The sequence below is a fragment of the Oncorhynchus gorbuscha genome, unplaced genomic scaffold (genome assembly GCF_021184085.1).
Source record: "Oncorhynchus gorbuscha isolate QuinsamMale2020 ecotype Even-year unplaced genomic scaffold, OgorEven_v1.0 Un_scaffold_764, whole genome shotgun sequence".
NCBI classification, from domain to species: domain Eukaryota; kingdom Metazoa; phylum Chordata; class Actinopteri; order Salmoniformes; family Salmonidae; genus Oncorhynchus; species Oncorhynchus gorbuscha.
Genome location: NW_025745557.1, coordinates 275,088 through 300,444, shown reverse-complemented (window position 1 = coordinate 300,444; position 25,357 = coordinate 275,088). Strand labels below are relative to the sequence as shown.

The 25,357-nt window shown below is 46.3% G+C and overlaps 1 pseudogene; it reads right to left on the bottom strand.

Moving 5' to 3' along the window:
- Window positions 1-1,024: 1,024 nt before the first annotated feature.
- LOC124019201 overlaps window positions 1,025-25,357 on the bottom strand; it is a 71,541-nt pseudogene continuing 47,208 nt past the window's right edge.

Sequence of the window (25,357 nt, the reverse complement as noted above, 5' to 3'; positions counted from 1 at the left end):
ATCTTATTGATGTCCTGATACAGGTTTATAATGTCTGGGAGCAGATTATTGATGTCCTGATGCAGGTTTATAATGTTAGGGAGCAGATTATTGATGTCCTGGTGCAGGTTTATAATGTTAGGGAGCAGTTTATTGATGTCCTGATGCAGATTTATAATGTTAGGGAGCAGTTTATTGATGTCCTGATGCAGGTTTATAATGTTAGGGAGCAGGTTATTGATGTCCTGATGCAGATTATTGATGTCCTGATGCTGGTTATTGATGTCCTGATGCAGGGTTATAATGTTAGGGAGCAGATTATTGATGTCCTGATGCAGGTTTATAATGTTAGGGAGCAGGTTATTGATGTATCTGCTTTCAATATACTTTTGTATCCCTCATTTACTCAAGCGTTTCCATTATTTTAGAAGTTACCTGTACATGCTACATGTTAGACTTTTTGGGCTTTTCTGGAGAGCTGGTGGGGGATACTATTTGTAAATCATGGTTTATTTAAGCAATAAGGCATGTTGTATATTGGCCAATATACCACAGCTAAGGGCTGTTCTTAGCCGTGGTATATTGGCCATAAACCACAACCCGAGTTGCCTTATTGCTATTATAAACTGGTTACCAACCTAAATAAAACAGTAAGCAAGTATTTTTGTGTCATACCCATGGTATATTGTCTGATATACACAAGGCGGATATTCTGTTTCAACCAATCAGCATCCAGGACCCAAACTAACCAGTTTATAATACGGTTTAGCAGTCAACAGGTTGATATGTATGATATGATTCAGATGAAGTCTACGAGCTTTGGTGTAACAATGTTCCCTACTCATCTGCCAGTTATTATGTCTACTCGACCTTATATTGTTAAGTCTAAACCCTTATTGGTTAATTTGCCGGACCTGGACTAAGAAGCAAGCTTAATGAAGATTCTCAGTTCAAATTATTTTTTTGTCCAGTTTTACACTAAATCTGTGTCTGGGAAATTGGTTTATAGGTACGTAAGTAACTGAGGGTGTTTTAATTAACTCACATCTGCCTGGACGATGATGCAGTCCTGGTCCTTGTCCACCTGTAGCTGCGGGATGACGGGCAGCGCATCCTGTGACTCTGACATGGCCATGACCACGGCCAGCGCCTCTTCCTCCTCCGCCTCCATCTTCTCCTTGCACTTCTGGTGCTGCGTCACGTCCTCACTGTACATCCCCACAAGCCCCCCTCCCCCTGGCATGTCCTCGACTTGCTCTGGCGATAGCACGGCCACCTCTGACTGGAAGGTGACTGTGGTGGCATCGCCGGCTGCCGATATTGAGGTTTCTAGGAGGTCTTCCATGGAGGAATTGAGCTCGCCTGAGGCGTTCAAGGCGCATAACTTCTCCTCCATGGGGGTGAAGCAGCTGTCCTCGCTGGTTATAAGGGTGCTGGCTCCCCCCGTGTGGCCCCCTGTGGAGAGGCCTTCGCCTCCGGAGGTGCTAGTAGAAAGGCTGGTCGACTCCCACTGGAGGTCCAGCTTAGAGACTCTTGGGGTGGGTGGGGTGCAGAGGACCTTGGGCCCCTCGGGGGTGGTGGATCGGGAGGGCTTTGGTCTGTGGATCTGGCTGGAGGGGACGTGTCTATCCTAGGTGAAGCAGGGGGAGGGGAGCTGCTTCTCAGGGTCCTTGCTGCTACAGGGCTTCTGCTGGTGGAATATGCGCTGGGCGCCAGGGGAGCAGGAGGAGGCAGAAGATGTCAGCTTGCTGGGGCCGAAACTCTGGGGTCGGGGTTTGGGATTGCTGTCAGGGCCCTGGAAGGAGGTGGAGGGCGAGGGGAGGCTAGGGGCTTGGCTGGAAGAGGAGGAGTTCAGAAACTGGCTGAGGAGGCAGTTACGTGCCCGAACAGGGAGCTTTGGGTGCCTGGCATGGGCCCCACTGCACGCGGAAGCTGCCATATCGGGATGCCAGGTGCTAGTCGAAATGGCCGCTAACCTCTCAGTTATATCCTCAGGACTTGCCTCTACCTTGCCAAAGCAACCTCTCCCTCCCTTTCCACTGGCTAGCTGAATCGTATGCGTTGGTGTGTTGCTCTCGGTCATGTTGGGTGAGTTCTGAGGTGCGGAGGGCTTCAGGAAGGCGGCGCTGACCAGTTCATGTGCCTCACTGGCGCTGTACTCCATGATCTCCAGGCTCAGATTGAGGGCGTCCAGGATGTCCATCTCCTCTGCGATAGCGAGCAAGTGGCGGCGCATGCGGGCGTAGTGTGTGGAGCTGATGATGCTAAGCATGTCCAGGAGTTTGATGAAGACATGCGGCACTCGGGCCACCATGCGCGCGGCACTCAGGAAAATGCGGCGAGACAACTTACCCATCATGGAGTGGGAGTTGTCGGTGGACTGCAGCGCGAAGCTCAGCAAGGGAAGCAGCTTCTGATACCTGGAGAGAGGAGAAGGGCAACTTAAAAGTCTGTGTCTCAAATGACTCCCTATTCCCTAGAAAGTGTACCATTTTTTGCAATAAATGCACTGTGTGAGATACAAATGTATGATTCAAGATAGTGTTATCCAGAATGGAGAGTGGTTATGAGCCTACATATTATTACTTGAAAAAAAGGTTTAGCATTTCCATAATGCTACCAACATTACAAATAGCCCAAACTACTGAATAACAAACTACAAATCAGGACACCATTTCTAATAAAGTTTGAGGTGTTTACTAAAAGGCCCAGATAACATATAATAGAACCTTAGGAGTTTGGCATTGCACATTTAGATAAATGGACCAGGTCAAGGCTATGTGTCAAAGGCTATGCACTCCAGTCTAAAAGGTCTTGACCTTGTTTCGGTGGTCGAGGATATACCAGGCTATACCTACTCAGTGGCCTTGTGGTTAGAGTGTCCGCCCTGAGACTGGGAGTTTAATTCCCAGCCGAGTCATACCAAAAACTGTAAAAATGGGACCCGGGGCGACAGGTGACGCTATTTTAACTCACATTAGGCTGTTAACCATTTCCAATCACCATCTCCATGTCCGTGTTTCAAAAGCCAATCATGTATAGCTTCTCATTCTTTGGAAGGACACAGCCTCACACCACTCCATATTTCGAACAATGGAGGGGTGCAACGCTATTGGATGACTCTTTCAACCACTTGGGGAAAAAAGAGCGACGTCCAGACAGTGCACGATCGAGACAGAACTGTAGCTAGCTAGCTAGCCAACCTTCTGTTATGCAGGTGAGTGAGGACCCAAAAGCGATATAACAGAAACAGAGTCTTTTAATGTCCAAGCAGGGAAAACATAAATCCTCAATCTTTACAGGAGATGTCCAAACAGGGAAAACATAAATCCTTTAACAGGAGAGTCCCCCTTCTAGAAGTTGAGGAGAATTTGCAGGGCTAGCGGCAACAGACTGCAGGTCCCTTCGGGTAGGCGCGGGCCGTAGAGGATAGAGACACCTGCTCACACGCAGTATCTGATGAAGAGGCAGATTACAACCGGACGGAACAAGGGCAAAGCAAACAAGAATCCGACAAGGACAGAAGCAGAAACAGAGAGAGAAATAGAGACTTAATCAGAGGGCAAAAGAGGGAACAGGTGTGAGAGAGTAAACGAGGTCGTTAGGAGAATGAGGAACAGCTGGGGGCAGGAACGGAACGATAGAGAGAGAGAGAGATAGAGAGACAGAAAGTAACCTAATACGACCAGCAGGGAGAAACGAAGAGAAGAGAAAGCACAGGGACAAGACATGACAATACATGACAGTACCCCCCCCACTCACCGAGCGCCTCCTGGCGCACTCGAGGAGGAAACCTGGCGGCAACGGAGGAAATCATCGATCAGCGAACGGTCCAGCACGTCCCGAGATGGAACCCAACTCCTTTCCTCAGGACCGTACCCCTCCCAATCCACTAGGTACTAATGACCACGGCCCCGAGGACGCATGTCCATAATCTTCCGGACCCTGTAGATAGGTGCGCCCTCGACAAGGACGGGGGGGGGGGGGGGGACGAACGGGGGCGCGAAGAAAAGGCTTGACACAGGAGACATGGAAGACCGGGTGGACGCGACGAAGATGTCGCGGAAGAAGAAGTCGCACTGCGACAGGATTAATGACCTGAGACATACGGAATGGACCAATGAACCGCGGGGTCAATTTGCGAGAAGCTGTCATAAGGGGAAGGTTACGAGTGGAGAGCCATACTCTCTGACCGCGACAATACCTAGGACTCTTAGTCCTACGCTTATTAGCGGCTCTCACAGTCTGCGCCCTATAACGGCAAAGTGCAGACCTGACCCTCTTCCAGGTGCGCTCACAACGTTGAACAAAAGCCTGAGCGGAGGGGACGCTGGACTCGGTGAGCTGGAACGAGAACAGAGGAGGCTGGTACCCGAGGCTACTCTGAAAAGGAGATAGCCCGGTCGCAGATGAAGGAAGCGAGTTGTGAGCGTATTCTGCCCAGGGGAGCTGTTCTGCCCAAGACGCAGGGTTTCGAAAAGAAAGACTGCGTAAGATGCGACCAATTGTCTGATTGGCCCGTTCTGCTTGACCGTTAGACTGGGAATGAAAACCGGAAGAGAGACTGACGGAAGCCCCAATCAAACGACAAAACTCCCTCCAAAATTGAGACGTGAATTGCGGACCCCTGTCCGAAACGGCGTCTGACGGAAGGCCATGAATTCTGAACACATTCTCAATGATGATTTGTGCCGTCTCTTTAGCAGAAGGAAGCTTAGCGAGGGGAATAAAATGAGCCGCCTTAGAGAACCTATCGACAACCGTTAGAATAACAGTCTTCCCCGCTGACGAAGGCAGACCAGTAATAAAGTCTAAGGTGATGTGAGACCACGGTCGAGAGGGAATGGAAAGCGGTCTGAGACGACCGGCAGGAGGAGAGTTACCGGACTTAGTCTGCGCACAGTCCGAACAAGCAGCCACGAAACGACGTGTGTCACGCTCCTGAGTGGGCCACCAAAAACGCTGGCGAATAGAAGCAAGCGTACCCCGAATGCCGGGGTGGCCGGCTAACTTGGCAGAGTGAGCCCACTGAAGAACGGCCAGACGAGTAGAAATGGGAACGAAAAGAAGGTTCCTAGGACAAGCGCGCGGCGACGGAGTGTGAGTGAGTACTTGCTTTACCTGCCTCTCAATTCCCCAGACAGTCAACCCGACAACAAGCCCCTCAGGGAGAATCCCCTCGGGGTCGGTGGAGGCTACTGAAGAACTGAAGAGGCGGGATAAAGCATCAGGCTTGGTGTTCTTAGAGCCCGGACGATAAGAAATAACGAACTCGAAACGAGCTAAAAACAACGCCCAACGAGCCTGACGCGCATTGAGTCATTTGGCAGAACGGATGTACTCAAGGTTCTTATGGTCAGTCCAAACGACAAAAGGAACGGTCGCCCCCTCCAACCACTGTCGCCATTCGCCTAGGGCTAAGCGGATGGCGAGCAGTTCGCGGTTTCCCACATCATAGTTACGTTCCGACGGCGACAGGCGATGAGGAAAATACGCGCAAGGGTGGACCTTATCGTCCGAATGGGAGCGCTGGGACAGAATGGCTCCCACGCCCACCTCTGACGCGTCAACCTCGACAATGAACTGTCTAGAGACGTCAGGTGTAACAAGGATAGGAGCGGATGTAAAACGCTTCTTGAGGAGATCAAAAGCTCCCTGGGCGGAAATGGACCACTTAAAGCACGTCTTGACAGAAGTAAGGGCTGTGAGAGGAGCTGCCACCTGACCGAAATTACGAATGAAACGACGATAGAAATTCGCGAAACCGAGAAAGCGCTGCAGCTCGACACGTGACTTAGGGACGGGCCAATCGCTGACAGCATGGACCTTAGCGGGATCCATCTGAATGCCTTCAGCGGAAATAACAGAACCGAGAAATGTGACGGAGGAGACATGAAAAGTGCACTTCTCAGCCTTCACATAAAGACAATTCTCTAAAAGGCGCTGGAGAACACGTCGAACGTGCTGAACATGAATCTGGAGTGACGGTGAAAAAATCAGGATATCGTCAAGGTAAACGAAAACAAAGATGTTCAGCATGTCTCTCAATACATCATTCACTAATGCCTGAAAGACAGCTGGAGCGTTAGCGAGACCGAACGGCAGAACCCGGTATTAAAAGTGTCCTAACGGAGTGTTAAATGACGTTTTCCACTCGTCTCCCTCCCTGATGTGCACGAGATGGTAAGCGTTACGAAGGTCCAACTTAGTAAAAAACCTGGCTCCCTGCAGGATCTCGAAGGCTGAAGACATAAGGGGAAGCGGATAACGATTCTTAACCGTTATGTCATTCAGCCCTCTATAATCCACGCAGGGGCGCAGGGTACCGTCCTTTTTCTTAACAAAAAAAACCCCTGCTCCGGCGGGAGAGGAAGAAGGGACTACGGTACCGGCGTCGAGAGCAACAGACAGATAATCTTCGAGAGCCTTACGTTCGGGAGCCGACAGAGAGTATAGTCTACCCCGGGGGGGAGTGGTACCCGGAAGGAGATCAATACTACAATCATACGACCAGTGAGGAGGAAGGGAGGTGGACCTGGACCGACTGAAGACCGTGCGCAGATCATGATATTCCTCCGGCACCCCTGTCAAATCACCAGGCTCCTCCTGTGAAGAGGGGGCAGAAGAAACAGGAGGGATAGCAGACATTAAACATTTCACATGACAAGAAACGTTCCAGGAGAGGATAGAATTACTAGACCAATTAATAGAAGGATTATGACACACTAGCCAGGGATGACCCAAAACAACAGGTGTAAAAGGTGAATGAAAAATCAAAAAAGAAATGGTTTCGCTATGATTACCAGAGACAGTGAGGGTTAAAGGTAGCGTTTCACACTGAATCCTGGGGAGAGGACTGCCATCCAAGGCGAACATGGCCGTGGGCTCCCCTAACTGTCTGAGAGGAATGTCATGTTCCCGAGCCCAGGCTTCGTCCATAAAACAGCCCTCCGCCCCAGAGTCTATCAAGGCACTGCAGGAAGCTGCCGAACCGGTCCAGCGTAGATGGACCGACAAGGTAGTACAGGATCTTGACGGAGAGACCTGAGTAGTAGCGCTCACCAGTAGCCCTCCGCTTACTGATGAGCTCTGGCTTTTACTGGACATGAAATGACAAAATGACCAGCGGAACCGCAATAGAGACAGAGGCGGTTGGTGATTCTCCGTTCCCTCTCCTTAGTCGAGATGCGAATACCCCCCAGCTGCATGGGCTCAACACCTGAGCCAGTGGAGGAAGATGGTAGTGATGCGGAGAGGGGGGATACTGTTAACGCGAGCTCTCTTCCACGAGCTCGGTGACGAAGATCTACCCGTCATTCTATGCGAATAGCGAGTTCAATCAAAGAATCCACGCTGGAAGGAACCTCCCGGGAGAGAATCTCATCCTTTACCTCCGCATGGAGACCCTCCAGAAAACGAGCGAGCAACGCCGGCTCGTTCCAGTCACTGGAGGCAGCAAGAGTGCGAAACTCTATAGAGTAATCCGTTATGGATCGATTACCTTGACATAGGGAAGACAGGGCCCTGGAAGCTTCTTTCCCAAAAACTGAACGATCAAAAACCCGTATCATCTCCTCTTTAAAGTTCTGATACTCGTTAGTACACTCAGCCCTTGCCTCCCAGATTGCCGTGCCCCACTCACGAGCCCGTCCAGTAAGGAGAGATATGACGTAGGCGATACGAGCTTTACCCCTGGAGTATGTGTTGGGCTGGAGAGAGAACACAATATCACACTGGGTGAGGAACGAGCGGCATTCAGTGGGCTGCCCAGAGTAACACGGTGGGTTATTAATTCTGGGCTCCGGAGACTCGGAAGCCCTGGAAGTAGCTGGTGGATCGAGACGGAGATTGTGAAAATGTTTAGAGAGGTCGGAGACTTGAGCGGCCAGGGTCTCAACGGCATGCCGAGCAGCAGACAATTCCTGCTCGTGTCTGCCTAGCATCGCTCCCTGGATCTCAACGGCTGAGTAGCGAGGATCCGAAGTCGCTGGGTCCATTCTTGGTCGGATGCTTCTGTTATGCAGGTGAGTGAGGACCCAAAAGCGATATAACAGAAACAGAGTCTTTTAATGTCCAAACAGGGAAAACATAAATCCTCAATCTTTACAGCAGATGTCCAAACAGGGAAAACATAAATCCTCTAGCTTAACAGGAGAGTCCCCCTTCTAGAAGTTGAGGAGAATTTGCAGGGCTAGCGGCAACAGACTGCAGGTCCCTTCGGGTAGGCACGGGCCGTAGAGGATAGAGACACCTGCTCACACGCAGTATCTGATGAAGAGGCAGATTACAACAGGACGGAACAAGGGCAAAGCAAACAAGAATCCGACAAGGACAGAAGCAGAAACAGAGAGAGAAATAGAGACTTAATCAGAGGGCAAAAGAGGGAACAGGTGTGAGAGAGTAAACAAGGTCGTTAGGAGAATGAGGAACAGCTGGGGGCAGGAACGGAACGATAGAGAGAAAGAGAGATAGAGAGACAGAAAGTAACCTAATACGACCAGCAGGGAGAAACGCAGAGAAGAGAAAGCACAGGGACAAGACATGACAATACATGACACCTTCTCCAACTTTCTCTTGGACTATCAGATTAAAAACATGATTGTGCTGCAATGCTGATATTAACCACAGCCAACTTGTTTTCCAACAATATAATTTAAATTGTAACCTCTAAATTGTGGCTATCAATAGCTGCTACATAGCTTAGCTACCTGGCAAGCTAGCTAGCTAGCTAGCATGGTAACAGTATAGTACATTTACAGTAACTCTATTTTTCATAGGTAAGAGAACTGTCCACGAAAAATATAATGCTATCTGCTAACATTACCATGGTTAAGTTATTGTCCATTTTAGTAAATGCTATTCAGCAAGCTAAGTTCATTAGCTATCTAGCTAATGTTTGCTATCTATGTAAACAGCTTTGCTATCTATGTAAACAGGTCACACATATAATTCGGTAACGTTACAATAGCATTGACTTTCAATGGGGGGAGCTATCAACGTTTGTTTTGACTAGTTATTATTTGATTATGCCTGCTAAATTAGATAACCCTGTCGCTCCCTGGCCTTAGTTATCTTTGTTTTCTATATTATTTTGGTTAGGTCAGGGTGTGACATGGGGGATTTATGTGTTTTTATCTGGTCTAGGGATTTTGTATGTTTATGGGGTGTTTTCTAGTCTAGGTGTTTATGTAAGTCTATGGTTGCCTAGATTGGTTCTCAATTAGATGCAGGTGTTTATCGTTGTCTCTAATTGGGAACCATATTTAGGCAGCCATGTTCTTTGGGTATTTTGTGGGTGGTTGTCTTCTGTCTTTGTGTCATTGCACCAGATAGGACTGTTTCGGTTTTCACATTTGTTGTTTTGTATTTTGTAGTGTTCTCGGTTATCGTCTATATTAAACACGTTGAACACTAACCACACTGCATTTTGGTCCTCCTCTCCTTCAATGGAAGAAAACCGTTACAAATCCTGTGCTGCTCAGTAGGTAGAGCATGGCGCTTACAATGCCAGCATGAAAAAAGTATGAAAATGTATGTACTCACAACTGTAAGTCGCTCTGCTGAATTACATAAATGTAAATAATGTTTTGATATCCAGGTTGTAAACTTGTCAAGCCATAGCTTCTGTAAAATGCCCTGAAGAGCACTCAGAAAGTATTCAGACTCCTTGACATTTTTCACATTTTGTTACATTACAGCCTTATTCTAAAATTGATTGTTTTGTTTTTTAACCTCATCAAGGTACACACAATACCCCATTTATGTAAGTATTCAGACCCTTTACTCAGTACTTTGTTGAAGCACCTTTGGCAGCGATTACAGCCTTGATTCTTCTTGGGTATGACGCTACAAGCTTGGCACACATGTATTTGGGTAGTTTCTCACATTCTTCTCTGCAAATCCTCTCAAGCTCTGTCAGGCTGTTTGGGGAGCATCGCTGCACAGATGTTTTCAGGTATCTCCAGAGATGTTCGATCGGGCTCAAGTCCGGGCTCTGGCTGGACATTCAGAGACTTGTCCCGAAGCCACTCCTGAGTTGTCCTGGCTATGTGCTTTGGGTCTGTGTCCGGTTGGAAGGTGAACCTTTGTCCCAGTCTGTGATTCTAAAGCGCTCGGGAGCAGGTTTTCATCAAGGATCTCTCTGGACTTTGCTCCGTTCATCTTTCCCTCGATCCTGACTAGTCTCCCAATACCTGCCGCTGAAAAACATCCCCCCAACATGATGCTGTCTCCAACATGCTTCACCATAGGGATGGTGCCAGGTTTCCTCCAGACGTGATGTTTGGCATTGGTTTTTCAATTGTGGGACCTTGGCTTGTCAATTGTGGGATCTTATATAAACAGGTGTATGCCTTTCCAAATCATGTCCAATCAATAGAATTTACCACAGGTGGACTCCAATCCAGTTGAAGAAACATTTCAAGGAAGATCAATGGAAACAGGATGCACCTGAGCTATTTGTGGTATTTCTGTATTGTTTTCTATTTTTGCAAAAATTTCTAAAAACGTATTTTCTCTTTGTCATCATGGGGTATTGTGTGTAGATTGATGAGAACATTTCATTTAATCAATTTTAGAATTATACTTACGTACTTGTTTATTAATTAAAATCAGTCAGTCTAATGATATAGCCTAGTTGATATAGCCTGTTGACTAATTTGCCATGGTGATTGATTAGCCTACTTGGTTGAATACCGAAAATATTCCAATGATACCATGCATTCTTATAGGCTTACTATTTTAGCCCAGTTTACATTTAGGTTGACATGTATTGCTAGTTGTTCTTGTGGTAGTCATTCATCCTGCTAATTTCAGATGTCCAAAAAGCCCCACAAGTGAGTGGATGTCTCACTTGCGGACGTTTGCCACCACAGGGGATTGTCTTGCTGATGCGGGCAACAGGCCAGCTCCGAGGCAGGTATGACCTATTTCAGAAGGTATATGGTAAATGGCAAAACATGCATTGGCCTATAACATTTGAACTGTGTGTTTGTAACGGATGTGAAACAGCTAGCTTAGTTAGCATTGGTGCGAGCTAAATAGCGTTTCAATCGGTGACGTCACTTGCTCTGAGACCTTGAACTAGTAGTTCCCCTTGCTCTGCAAGGGCCGCGGCTTTTGTGGAGCGATGGGTAATGATGCTTCGTGGGTGACTGTTGTTGATGTGTGCAGAGGGTCCCTGGTTCGTGCCCGGGTATGGGCGAGGGGACGGTCTAAAGTCATACTGTTACATGTTCATCTAGAAAACATGCTGTGTTACTAGAAATACCTGTCATTAAATGTAGGCCTTTACTACTAATGTAAACAGCAACTTAATGTAACGGTTTTCTAGGTGTGGTGAAGGGAGAGTCGGACCAAAATGCAGCGTGTAGATTGCGATCCATGTTTAATGAACAAAAAACGTAACACGAATCTAAAATACAAACACTACAAAACAAAGAACGTAACGAAAACCGAAACAGCCTATACTAGTGAAAACTAACACAGACAGGAACAAGGACACTAAGGACAATCACCCACGACAAACTCAAAGAATATGGCTGCCTAAATATGGTTCCCAATCAGAGACAACGATAAACACCTGCCTCTGATTGAGAACCACTCCAGACAGCCATAGACTTTGCTCGATAACCCACTAAGCTACAATCCCAATACCACCATCAAAACCCAAACACATCACAATACAAAAACCCCATGCCACACCCTGGCCTGACCCAATACATGAAGATAAATACAAAATACTTCGACCAGGGCGTGACAGAACCCCCCCCCCCTAAGGTGCGGACTCCCGAACGCACCTCAAAACAATAGAGAGGTTCCGGGTGGGCGTCTGTCCATGGTGGCGGCTCCGGCGCGGGACGTGGACCCCACTCAGTCAATGTCTTAGTCCCCTCTCCTCGCATCCCCGGAGAGTCCACCCTCGCCGCTGACCATGGCCTAGTCCTCACCCAGAAACCCACTGGACTGAAGAGCAGCTGATCGGGACTGAGGCAGCTCGGGACTGAGGGAAAGCTCGGGAGTGAGAGAAAGCTCGGGATTGAGAGAAAGCTCGGGAGTGAGAGAAAGCTTGGGAGTGAGAGAAAGCTCAGGAGTGAGAGAAAGCTCAGGAGTGAGAGGAAGCACAGGCAGGTAGATAGATCTACCAGATCCTGGCTGGCTGGTGGTCTCAGCAGATCCTGGCTGACTGGCAGATCCTGGCGGACAGGCAGATCCTGGCTGACTGGCAGATCCTGGCCGACTGGCAGTTCCCGGCTGACTGGCGGATCTGGAAGAGTCTGGTTGACTGGCGGATCCTGGTAGACTGAAAGATCTGGCTGCTCCATGCTGACTGGCGGCTCTGACTGCTCCACGCTGACTGGCGGCTCTGGCTGCTCCCTGTAGGCTGACAGCTCTGGCGGCCTCTTACAGACTAGCAGCTCTGGCGGCTCTGTGCAGACTGGCAGCTCTTTGCAGACTGACAGCTCCTTACAGAGTGACAGCTCCTTGCAGACTGGCAGCTCCTTGCAGACTGGCAGCTCCTTGCAGACTGGCAGCTCTGGCTGCTTCATGCAGACTGACAGCTCTGGCTGCTTCATGCAGACTCACAGCTCTGACTGCTCCATGCAAACTGACAGCTCTGACTGCTCCATGCAGGCTGGTAGCTCTGGCTGCTCCATGCAGGCTGGCAGCACCTTGCAGACTGGCAGCTCCTTGCAGACTGGCAGCTCCTTGCAGACTGGCAGCTCTGGCTGCTTCATGCAGACTGACAGCTCTAGCTGCTTCATGCAGACTGACAGCTCTGACTGCTCCATGCAGACTGACAGCTCTGACTGCTCCATGCAGGCTGGCAGCTCTGGCTGCTCCATGCAGGCTGGCAGCACCTTGCAGACTGACAGCTCCTTGCAGACTGACAGCTCTGGCTGCTTCATGCAGACTGACAGCTCTGGCTGCTTCATGCAGACTGACAGCTCTGGCTGCTCTATGCAGACTGACAACTCTGGCTGCTCCATGCAGACCGACAGCTCTGGCTGCGCTGAACAGGCGGGATACTCCAGCAGCGCTGTAGAGGAGGAAGGCTCTGGCTGCACTGAACAGGCGGGAGACTCCGGCAGCGCAGGAGAGGAGAAAGGCTCCGACAGCGCTGAACAGGCGGGAGACTCCGACAGCGCAGGAGAGAAGAAAGGCTCCAACAGCGCTGGAGAGGCGAGGCGCACTGTAGGCATGATGCGTGGTGCTGGCACTGGTGGAACTGAACCGAGGACATGCACAGGACGCCTGGTGCGGGGAGTTGCTACCGGAGGGCTGGTGTGTGGAGGTGGCACAGGATGGGCTAGACCGTGAAGGCGTACTGGAGATCTTGAGAGCAGTGCTGGCACAGGACGTGCAAGGCAAGGGATGTGCACAGGAGGCCTGATGCGTGAGGCTGGCACCAACTTCAACAGCCGACTAACACGCACCTCAGGACGAGTATGGAGCGCTGACCCAGGTGCCATCAAATCCCAGACACATTCCGTCGGGTGAATTCTATGCTTAAAGCACCATCACAGCAACTCCCTCATTTCTCTCTCCTCCAATTTCCCCATTACCTCCTTCACAGTCTCTGCTTCGCTCACCTCCAACACCGGCTCTGGTTCTGGTCTCCTCCTTGGCTCCTCACGATAAACAGGGAGAGTTGGCTCAGGTCTGGCTCCCGACTCTGCCACACTCTCCCTGAGCCCCCACCCAAGACATTTTTGGGGCTGACTCTCAGGCTTTCATCCACGTCGCCGTGCTGCCTCCTCATACCAGCGCCTCTCCGTTTTCTTCGCCTCCAGTTCTTACTTGGGGCGGCGATATTCTCCAGGCTGAGCCCAGGGTCCTTTACCGTCCAGTTCGTCCTCCCATGTCCATCTCTCCTGTGGCTCCTGCCTGTTGACACGCTGCTTGGTCCGTTGGTGGTTGGTGATTCTGTAACGGTTTTCTAGGTGTGGTGAAGGAGAGTCGGACCAAAATGCAACGTGTAGATTGCGATCCATGTTTAATGAACAAAAACGTAACACGAATCTAAAATACAAACACTACAAAACAAAGAACGTAACGAAAACCGAAACAGCCTATACTAGTGAAAACTAACACAGACAGGAACAAGGACACTAAGGACAATCACCCACAATACAACCAAAGAATATGGCTGCCTAAATATGGTTCCCAATCAGAGACAACAATAAACACCTGTCTCTGATTGAGAACCACTCCAGACAGCCATAGACTTTCCTAGAACACCCCACTAAGCTACAATCCCACTAAGCTACACACCACATACAAAAACCCATGTCACACCCTGGCCTGACCAAATACATGAAGAAAAACACAAAATACTTCGACCAGGGCGTGACATCTGTACCCAATGGGATGTGATATACACTGAGCAAAAATATAAACGCAACATGTAAAGTGTTGGTGCCTTGTTTCATGAGCTGAAATTAAGATCCCAGAGATGTTCTGTACGCACAAAAAGCTTATTTCTCGCAAATTCTGTGCACAAATTTGTTCACATTCCTGTTAGTGAGCATTTCATCCACCTGACAGGAACCTGACAGGTGTGGCATATCAAGAAGCTAATTAAACAGCATGATCATTACACAGGTGCACATTGTGCTGGGGACAATAAGATGTGCATATTTGTCACACAACACAATGCCACAGATGTCTCAGGGTTTAGGGAGCGTGCAATTGGCATGCTGACTGTAGGAATGCCCACTAGAGCTGTTGCCAGAGAATGTAATGTTAATTTCTCGAACCTAAGCTGCCTCCAACGTTGTTTTAAAGAGTTTGTTAGTATGTCCAACCGGTCTCACAACCGCAGACCACGTGTATGGCGTTGTGTGGGTGAGCAGTTTTCTGATGTCAACAGAGTGCCCTATGGTGGCAGTGGGGTATGTGCAGGCATAAGCGACAGACAAGGAACACAATTGCATTTTATTGATGGCAATTTGAATGCACAGCGAAACCGTGACAAGATCCTGAGGCCCATTGTCGTGCCATTCATCTGCCGCCATCAACTCATGTTTCAGCATGATAATGCACGGCTAGGGCTGTACTACCGATGACTGCAGTAAAATTCCACGTGACCATTGAGTCATGGTAATCTCCTTTTATGCACTCTGGACATGCCTTTGTAATACCCAACTTGCTAACTACCACCATCAGGTTCTAATGGTCCTCGGGGCTCTATTGTCCCTCTAATGCAAAATCCATTGAAAATCACAACAAACAATTAGCATCAAAACAGTAGGCCTATCATTCTTTTAAAACTCACCTCACTGTGATGATACATTTGAAGAAAGAACTTGAATGGCAGATTGAAACAGTGTAAAAGATGGTTGTTGTGGATGTTGTAACCGAAAGGTTGCAAGTTCAAATCCCCGAGCTGACAAGGTACAAAATCTGTCGTTCTGCCCCTGAACAGGCAGTTAACCCACTGTTCCTAGGCCGTCATTGAAAATAAGAATTTGGTCTTAACTGACTTGCCTAGTAAAATAAAGGTTAAATTAATTAAAATTAATTAAAATTTAAAAGCCCAATACAAAGAAATGGACAGTGCTATTTAAGGTGATAATGAATTCAAACCATCTCAAACCATCTTAAACCATCAAAAAACAAAGTTTTTTGTTTTTCAGAATCAAGCCAGCAGTGGTATGCAGGATGGTATGCTGCTTAAATTATAAGTAAAATAATCTGTCGGTAAACAATTGTTGGAACAATTACTTGTGTCATGCACAAATTAGATGTCCTAAGCGACTATCCAAAACTATAGTTGCTGCTGGAAGTGGTGTTGGAGGGCCAGTAGGTGGCACTCTTTCCTCTGGTCTAAAAAATAACAAGAAATTTGTGGAGTTGGTTGAAAAACAACCTAAATGTATGTAAAATTCCGACTTCAACTGTATGTATGATAGAAAAACATAAAACTGATTTAAGATGTTTTGGTACATAATTGGTCTAGCCTATACTCCAAAATTTGAGTAATCGCTGTTGAGTGTGGACTGTATTATCGTATTTCGTAGCGAAAACATTGATGTTCCCGAACAGATAACACTTGGTTTCCCAAACTAAGCACAGGGTAGCTGCAGGAACAAGGTTGGAGAGAGACCATGGCATAGCGTTTGGGAGAATCTCACCTATATCGAGCAGCGAGAGCATGCTCGTCAAACAGTGGTTGATGCATGGAGTGAAGTAAGTGTTCTTATATTTATTTCTCAGCTGCTCATATTATATATTAAGCATATGCTCCACTATAAAACCCAAGTAGCAAAACAGACTGGTGGGAAAGCGTGCAGCCTCCTCACTAGGCTATTTGAGTGCAATGGCCCATTTGATAATGGGCCATTGTGAATCCAAAATAATTAGTAAAGACTAGATCGAATTGAGAATAGTCTGATGCGTGAAAATATGATCAGTTGATGAGAAAGTAAGCCATTTTTTTGAAAATATGATCAGTTGATGAGAAAGTAAGCCATTTTTATGAAAATATGATCAGTTGATGAGAAAGTAAGCCATTTTTGCTACTTTCTCAATCATCAATAGCCTGTAGTCACACCATGCAGCCCATATATGTTTTGATTTCCAAGACATTATAAGGTTTGTATCATTCACAACTAAAGTTGACAAATAACTCTAAATCTAGCATGTAGGACTTGTTTCAAATGATCACTTATAGCAATATATAGCAACTTCATATGCACGCAGTCAATCTGTAATGGGAAAAATATCCTTTCTATTTTATTCAGCTAAGTTCAACTATATTCATCTTACTATAAAATCAGATCAAATAAAAGAATGGCATGGGAAGCATATCTTGTCAGCTAAATGAACAAGCCTACAGCCTATGGCATGGAGCCAGATAATGTAGGTCTACAGTAGGCCAACACATATTCTCTTCTTTGGAAATACATTCTTTTCATATCATAATGTTTCTTTAGATCTGACTAAAATAAATCATGGATTTGTTGTGATGGTGTATATTAAATTGATTTATTATCCCTTTTTAAAATGTAGATGTTGCAAAGGCACGCAACAGCGGCTTGTATGGCTAGAGGCCTGAAGATGGTAAGCCTGTTTAAGTTCATTACTGTGAGACCAGCAGTCTTTTGCATGGCAATAACCATCTGACAAAAATGAATGACTGCCACAGCCCTGTGCACGGCCCCATGTTGCAAGGATTTGTACACAATTCCTGGAAGCTAAAAATGTCCCAATCCTTCCATGGTCTGTATACTCACCAGACAGGTCACCCATTGAGCATGTGTGGGATGCTCTGGATCGACGTGTATAACAGTGTGACCCAGTTCCCGCCAATATCCAGAAACTTCACACAACCATTGAAGAAGAGTGGGACAACATTTCACAGGCCAAAATCAACAGCCTGATCAACTCTATGCAAAGGAGATGTGTCACGCTGCATGAGGCAAATGGTGGTCACACCAGATACTGACTGGTTTTCTGATCAACACCCCTACCTTTTTATTTAAGTTATCTGTGGCCAACAGATACATATCTGTATTCCCAGTCATGTGAAATCCATAGATTCATACCTAATTAATTTATTTAAATGGACTGATTTCCTTTTATTAACTGTAACTTAGTAAAATGTTTGAAATTGCTGCATGTTGCGTTTATGTTATTGTTCAGTATATTTACAATTATATCAGGTAATATGCAGTCCACAAGAAACCGCAGGAGATAATTGATCATTTAAGATACTAATTGCATAAACAAGGTAACAGGATAATAGTACAGCAATAAAGAATAACACTTCTATATCTTATGATTATTACCATAATCGTTCCATTACTGACTTAGGTGATCTTAAAATCACCAATGTGAAAAAGAACACTAAAGTGGTTGTTTAGAAATGTCAATTCTGGCTGAGGCGGGATTCGAACTGTGCACCTTTGGGTCCACTCTTCCCCTTCCTCAAACACAGTGAAACATCAATTTTCTTGTTTTTCAGCTATCATAAAACATATTTATTAATAAACAGTTATATTATGAAGAAGAACCTTTTTCAATTTTCCTCCTTTTTTCCTAATTGCTCCAAGGTCGCTGTTGGTAATGACAGACTGGTCATGACCCCACTCTCCGAGGGTGTCTCAGGGGGAGTCGGGATACGCAAAAAAATGTATCTCAAATTCACACATGTATAATACACACTTGTGCATGTGTGAAATAGAACAAATATAAGCACCCACCAAATTATTTTTGCAAGGTCACCAACTCAAGGCTGTGAGCTCAAGGCTACATGACGACATGATCAAAACAAAATATCACTGGGCACAATGCTCATCCCTGTGGCGCACCTCCACCTTTCCCCCTGAGACTTGAGTCATCAGCTACTGTTGGTGACCAACAAAGCTATACAAGGACAAGGGCACCAACTCATGGCTGTGCGCTCAAGGCTATATGATATGACTATAAAATCACGGACCTCTCCCCCAGGGTCTGAGACTGGTGGCAGTCCCCTCCGGAAACTATGTGGGGGTAGAATTCGGCGGGGAACTCTAGCAGGAGCCTGTCAATCAGACAAAGGCGGCCCATCAGGGCCTGCCAGTTATTGGCCTCCGTCTGGGGCCCCAGGATGCAGTTCAGGACAAAGTCCACCCCGCCAATACCGATGGACCCTGGGAGAAAGGTAGAGACGTTTACAATGAGTAGTCAGTTGGGTCTTTTTTAAATTTGTAAACTGTTGTTAAGACATGAGTTACAGTCACGTACAGTGCCTTGCAAAAGTATTCATTTCCTTGGTGTTTTTCCTATTTTGTTGCATTACAACCTGTAATTTAAATATATTTTTATTTGGATTTAATGTGAAATAGAAAAACTACTTATTAAAAAAACAAAAAAACAAACAACAACTGAAAAGTGGTGCGTGCATATGTATTCACCCCCCTTTGCTATGAAGCCCCTAAAGACCCCTAAGAAGTCACATAATTAGTTAAATTGTCACGTTCTGACCTTTATTTCCTTTGTTTTGTATTTATTTAGTATTGTCAGGGCGTGAGGTGGGTGGGCAGTCTATGTTTGTTTTTCTATGTTTTGGGGTATTTCTATGTTTCGGCCTAGTATGGTTCTCAATCAGAGGCAGGTGTCATTAGTTGTCTCTGATTGAGAATCATACTTAGGTAGCCTGGGTTGCACTGTTTGTTTGTGGGTGATTGTCTATGTTGATGGCTTGTTTCAGCGCAGCTTCACGGTTGTTATTTTGTTTACTGTTTTTGTATAGTGTTTCAGTGTTCAGTTCTTTCTTTAATGAAACATTCAACATGAACACATATCACGCTGCATATTGGTCCTCCGATCCTTCTCGCCTCTCCTCTTCAGATGAAGAGGAGGACGACCGTGACAAAAATAAAGTTCACCTGTGTGCAATCTAAGTGTCACATGATCTGTCACATGATCTCAGTATGTATACACCTGTTCTGAAAGGCCTCAGTCTGCAACACCACTAAGCAAGGGGCACCACCAAGCAAGCGGCAAGAAGACCAAGGAGCTCTCCAAACAGGTCAGGGACAAAGTTGTGGAGAAGTACAGATCAGGGTTGGGTTATAAAAAATTATCCGAAACTTTGAATATCCCACAGAGCACCATTAAATCCATTATTAAAAAATGGAAAGTATATGTCATATAAACTTGGAGACTGACCAAAACTTACAGACCAGGCAAGGAGGGCATTAATCAGGGAGGCAACAAAGAGACCAAAGATAACCCTGAAGGAGCTGAAAAGAGATTTGAGTATCTGTCCATAGGACCACTTTAAGCCATACACTCCACACTGTTGGGCTTTACGGAAGAGTGGCCAGAAAAAAGCCATTGCTTTTAAGAAAATAATCAGCAAACACACCAAAAGGCATGTGGGCGATTCCCCAAACATATGGAAGAAGGTCCTCTGGTCAGATGAGACTCAATTGTAGCTTTTTGGCCATCAAGGAAAACGTTATTTCTGGCACAAACCCAACACCACTCACCACCCCGAGAATACCATCCCCACAGTGAAGCATGGTGGTGGCAGCATCATACTGTGAGGATGTTTTTAATTGGCAGGGTCTGGGAAACTGGTCAGAATTTGAGGAATGATGGATGGCACTAAATACAGGGAAATTCTGAAACCTGCTTCAGTCTTCCAGAGATTTGAGACTGGGACAGAGGTTCACCTTTCAGCAGGATAATGACCCTAAGCATACTGCTGAAGCCACACTCAAATGGTTTAAGGGGATACATTTAAATGTCTTGGAATGGCCTAGTCAAAGCCCATACCTCAATCCAATTGAGAATCTGTGGTATGACTTAAAGATTGCTGTACACCAGCGGAACCCATCCAACTTGAAGGAGCTGGAGCAGTTTTACCTTGAAGAATGGGCAAAAATCCCAGTGGCTAGATGTGTCAAGCTTGGAGAAACATACCCCAAGAGACTTTCAGCTGTAATTGCTGCAATTTCACCCCCACAAAGTATTGACTTTGGGGGGGTGAATAGTTATGCTCAAGTTGGATTTTTTGGGGTCTTATTTCTTGTTTGTTTCACTGTAAAAAATATTTTACATCTTCAAAGTGGTAGGCATGTTGTGTAAATCAAATGATACAAACCCCTCAAAATCTATTTTAATTCCAGGATGTAAGGCAACAAAATAGGAAAAATGCCAAGGTGGTTGAATACTTTCGCAAACCACTGTACATCAATTTGAGTAATATGGGGAGAGATGGTGCTATTTCCGCTGAACACTCAGCGAGGATAAATGGGATTTGTAGTTCTTACCTGCTTTGAGGATCTCTCGGCCCACGGCCAGCTCTCCGACCTGGGCTTTACACAGCTCCAGTAGTGATGACACTGACAGCTGGCTGGTACGACTGGACATGACACAGAGAAACAACACTCAAAATGTATTTATGTCCATGCTAGACTGCTAATGCTTTTCATTAATTGTGATTTTTTTTTTTACAGTTTGAACAGACGACGTAAACATATCTGACCAGCGAGATTGTAGTTCTGGGTTAACATAGACTACAAATTGTGCAATTGAGACATTGAAATGAGACATGGGGAATGTAATCTGTTAATTCATGTACTATCAACCTAATGAATACAGTATTATATCACAAGAAAAGGTGGTCATGTTTGAGTCAGTTCTTGAAGATGTATATCAGACAAATTCTAATCTGGACCTCAAAGCCAGTTCCACTGCTGATTTTCATTCGTCCCCTCTAATCAATGATTGATTTAGAGCTGGGACACCCGGTGGGTGCAATGAATTATAAGGTAGAACAGAAAAGAAGCTCTGGACCTCCTGGCTCCTATTTGAATACTCCTGATATACAGTACATCATACAGTATGATCAGTGGGGAGATCTAACAAGTGCATGTCATATTTTGTATTCCCCAACAGAGGGCACTAGCTACTAGCAGTTGCAGTGAACCCCTGACAGGCTCGCATATCTATCCCACTCGTTAGTTTGAGACGGACATTACCTGTTGGCGTCGGCACATTTGACAAGGATAGTCTCCACCACGGGCCGGAGCAGCTGCTGCAGCCGTGAGCGCTCAGACGCCGAGTGGCAGGGCGTGTACATCAGCATGGCCCGCAAGGTTTTCTACAGAAAGAGGACAAGAGACCAGGGTTCACATTTACAACTCAAACATAAAGTACCAATATTGTTACTGTGTGTCCAGTGTGTGGAAAGTTAAAAAGGAGATATGGTGATGTGTAGTGAAAAGCTTCATCACAAAATATTAGATGGGCTGATCAAACTAATGGCTGAGAACTTACTATCAAGCGAATTTAGTAGAGTCATTGAGAGTCATTGAGAAACAGAAGACCTCTTGGAGCGCCCTAACATAACACTGTGGTTCGGTGGTGGGAGGAATTGTACTTTTGACCACGCCGAGTTACGACCCTGTCTATTCCTGTGACAATATGGCTGCCTGGGCATGACCTCAAGGCCATTAGAGAGGCCTCTGTGGCCTTGGCAGGAGGTGGAGACTTGGTGGTGCTCCGCCCCAGCCTGACTCCCAGAGAGAGAGAAGAGGCGTGGGAACTGGTGACTGATAGAGAGTTACATTTACATTTAAGTCATTTAGCAGACGCTCTTATCCAGAGCGACTTACAAATTGGAGTTGCACTGGAACGCTGCCCAGAGACAGATTCAAAGTTCTTTCTCACTCTCCCTCTGCCAGGCAGGCAAGGTTACTCCTTCCTCCCCCTCATGCTTCCCTCCCTCTAACTACTTTGTCCCACTCACTCTTTCATGCTCACACACACAATGCACACTATCTCTCCCTGTCAACCCCATTTGCTCCAAGCTTCCCAGTCTACTCCACTCCCTCTCAACCCCCATTACTCCATGCTCCCGAGTCGACTCCACTCTTAGGAGACAGATAATATCAATAAACAAGTGTTTACTTCCAATAGTGAGGGCCACATCACATGGTACGAAAAGGTAAGAAAATAAGTTATTGAAATGGTGGCTCTGCTGTTTTCACTTGCTACAAGGTCCCAGGTAGTGCACACGCAGCTAACGACTTTGCCCCGCGATGCGCAAGGCTCTCTTCAACCTCAAACAAAATAGAGCCTTTTCAAAGCAACAATTTAAGTCGATCTGGCCCACTCCAAATCTGGTGGTGCCCGTGGTATTCTTTGTCCACCCGCCATCACCACCATCCCCTTCTTTGTCTTGAAAGAAGAATACAGTAAACACCAAAGTCTGTCTGCTACTAAACACCATGGAAAACCCCCAAGAGGACAGAACTTTTTTGTTTTCCATAACTGCTGCTCTGCTGAAGCAAAGTGCTTTGGGGAAATGTTGATTGTCCAGAGGGCCTGCATTTTTTAAAACACGCACCAAGAACTAGGATCCCGTGGGTCTAGGTTGGTAGAGCATAGCGCTTGCAACGCCAGGTTGTGGGCTCAATTCCCACAAGGGATAAGTTTTAAAAAGTATGAAAAATGTATGCACTCACTACAGTAGTCTGCTAAATGACAAATACTTTAAAAAAAACTATTGTTGAAAGAGACCAAGTAAATAAATAGCGAGAAAGACCTTTTTTTCTCGCTCAGTCTGTCCCTGGAGAATCCCTGCTGGTTTGACTCTGTTCACACTTCCTGGATGTTCAGTGGACTTTAGAGCTAACCAGACTACCTTGTTGTTGAAGTGAACTTCAGCACAATTCAAGAGATAACTTTCATCAATATTGCGTGGGAGGGAGAAGGGCCAAAGTTTGAACACAGAGATCAGGTAGTGCAAATCAGCTAATCAAGTGAAGATATATTTGATATATGGTCCTCTCACTTATCAGGAACACGTATGAATATCAAAAGGCCCAGTCCAGAAACAACCACTAGATGGATCTACAACCATATTTCTTAGACATATCCAATTCTTTCCTTTGATCAAATTACAGAAGTTAGTTTGATTTTCTATCGTTTAATACATGGGGTCTCAATCCCAAGATTAGCTGTCATCGTGGCATCCTAATAAAGATAAACTTTTGGGAATCACTGGGCTCGGAGTTGTTTCTGGATGGGGCCTAAGACTTTAAAGGGTTCACAATGCTTTCCCTGACAGCTGGAGTATAGTACAGTTATAGAATTACACAGTAAAACTTGATTCTTAGTTTCACAGGATCTGTGGGGGTACAGTAATATTAAAGAGTCTCACCAGTGCGGCCACGTAGACCTTGTAGACAGGGTCAGCACACACCATGGAGAGGACGCTGCAGCATGACTCCAACACCACATCACCTGACACCTCTGTACGGCCCGCCCCGGCCCCCGGGCAGGCGTGCTCGCCATTGGCCAGGAGGAGCGCGCCACTGACGTCGTGCAACAGCCGCCGCAGGGCCATCTCCCGGATGTTCCAGTTCCTGGAGAACAGGCAGCCCACCAACTCCATGCCAAACACCTGGAGAGGAGGACTCATTCATTCATACTCATTCATATATCCTTATGTACATATTCTTTATCCCCTTACACTGTGTATAAGACAGTAGTTTTGGAATTGTTAGTTAGATTACTTGTTGGTTATCACTGCAGTGTCGGAACTAGAAGCACAAGCATTTCGCTACACTCGCATTAACATCTGCTAACCATGTGTATGTGACAAATACAATTTGATTTGATTTGATTTGATTTGACACACAAAATTATAACTACGAACGGAATATGGCACTAATCTGATAGAGACATCAACTACATGTAAACCCTCTTGGTATGCAAAGGGATGAAGACATTTGGTTTTGTTTGCCTAGTGTAATGGAACAATTCCAAAATGGAATGGAATAGTCACAAAATGCAAGCTCAAATGGTAAATAAAGTATTTGAAAGTATTGTACATATGTGTTTGATCCAGGTCTGGTCGACATTATTAGAACCCACATCTATCTTTCCACCCCTCTCACCTTGATCCAGGGCTCGGCCAGTTCTTTGTAGGTCTGGGGGACCTGCTGGACCCCGAATTGGGGCAGGGTGAAGTCCCCATCCTGGGACGATGAACAGCCTCTGGAGTCCCCCTCGCTCTGGCACGATGATGACGCCTGGGGATGACCCACCGCTGCAGCGTTCTCAATAGAGACAGAGGAGGGGTCATGGCTGCCGAGAAAGATGCCAAAGTCAGCCAGGTTTTAGCAACTTTTGGGGGACTTTTAAACATGGTGGCAGTAGAGTCAAGGTTTGAATTGGTATTTGAGTATTAGCATTTTCATGTTTTGAGCAACTGATATTACAAATAGCCATGGTCAAGAATATGCTGATACAGGCACGGTTAGGAATATAGTTATACAAACCGGATGAAATGGGGGGAATTTAGTCAAAGGAGAGGACGGGTAAAATTCCCCTTTCAGCAGGCACCAAACTGGCACCAAACTGGCACCAAACTAGTGAAAAAATCTGAATCCCTTCTTTCGAAACTCTGTCCTACCTGTTGGATTGTCACAAGGGTAATGTAACATTGCGGATCATTATCATAATGGCGGTTGGACATTTTTCAGCGAAAAACAACTGGTTAGGGTTTCAGTGCAGGGAGGAAGCGGAGGGGGTAACACAGACCCTTTCTGATTGTATTCATGGCTTGAGGGGGAAAAACAACAAGAACTGGGCTTCTATCATTTCATTCCCAGGCAGACGCTCAAAACAAGGGCTGGTGTCTGGCTGTCTAGCTCATCTAACCGAGCCGCAGAGAGGATTCAGCTCACGACAAACCTACGAGTGCACACACAAACGCAGACGCGCACACTCGCGTATAAACACACACACACTCACACACAGAGAGCCCGGGCACCAGCATAGGCCCTAGGTAAGCCCTGCTGAGCATTCTGTGGTACTTAAAGGTCAAAGATATGATTGAGGATAGTGTATTTAGCATACATGCATGTACTTA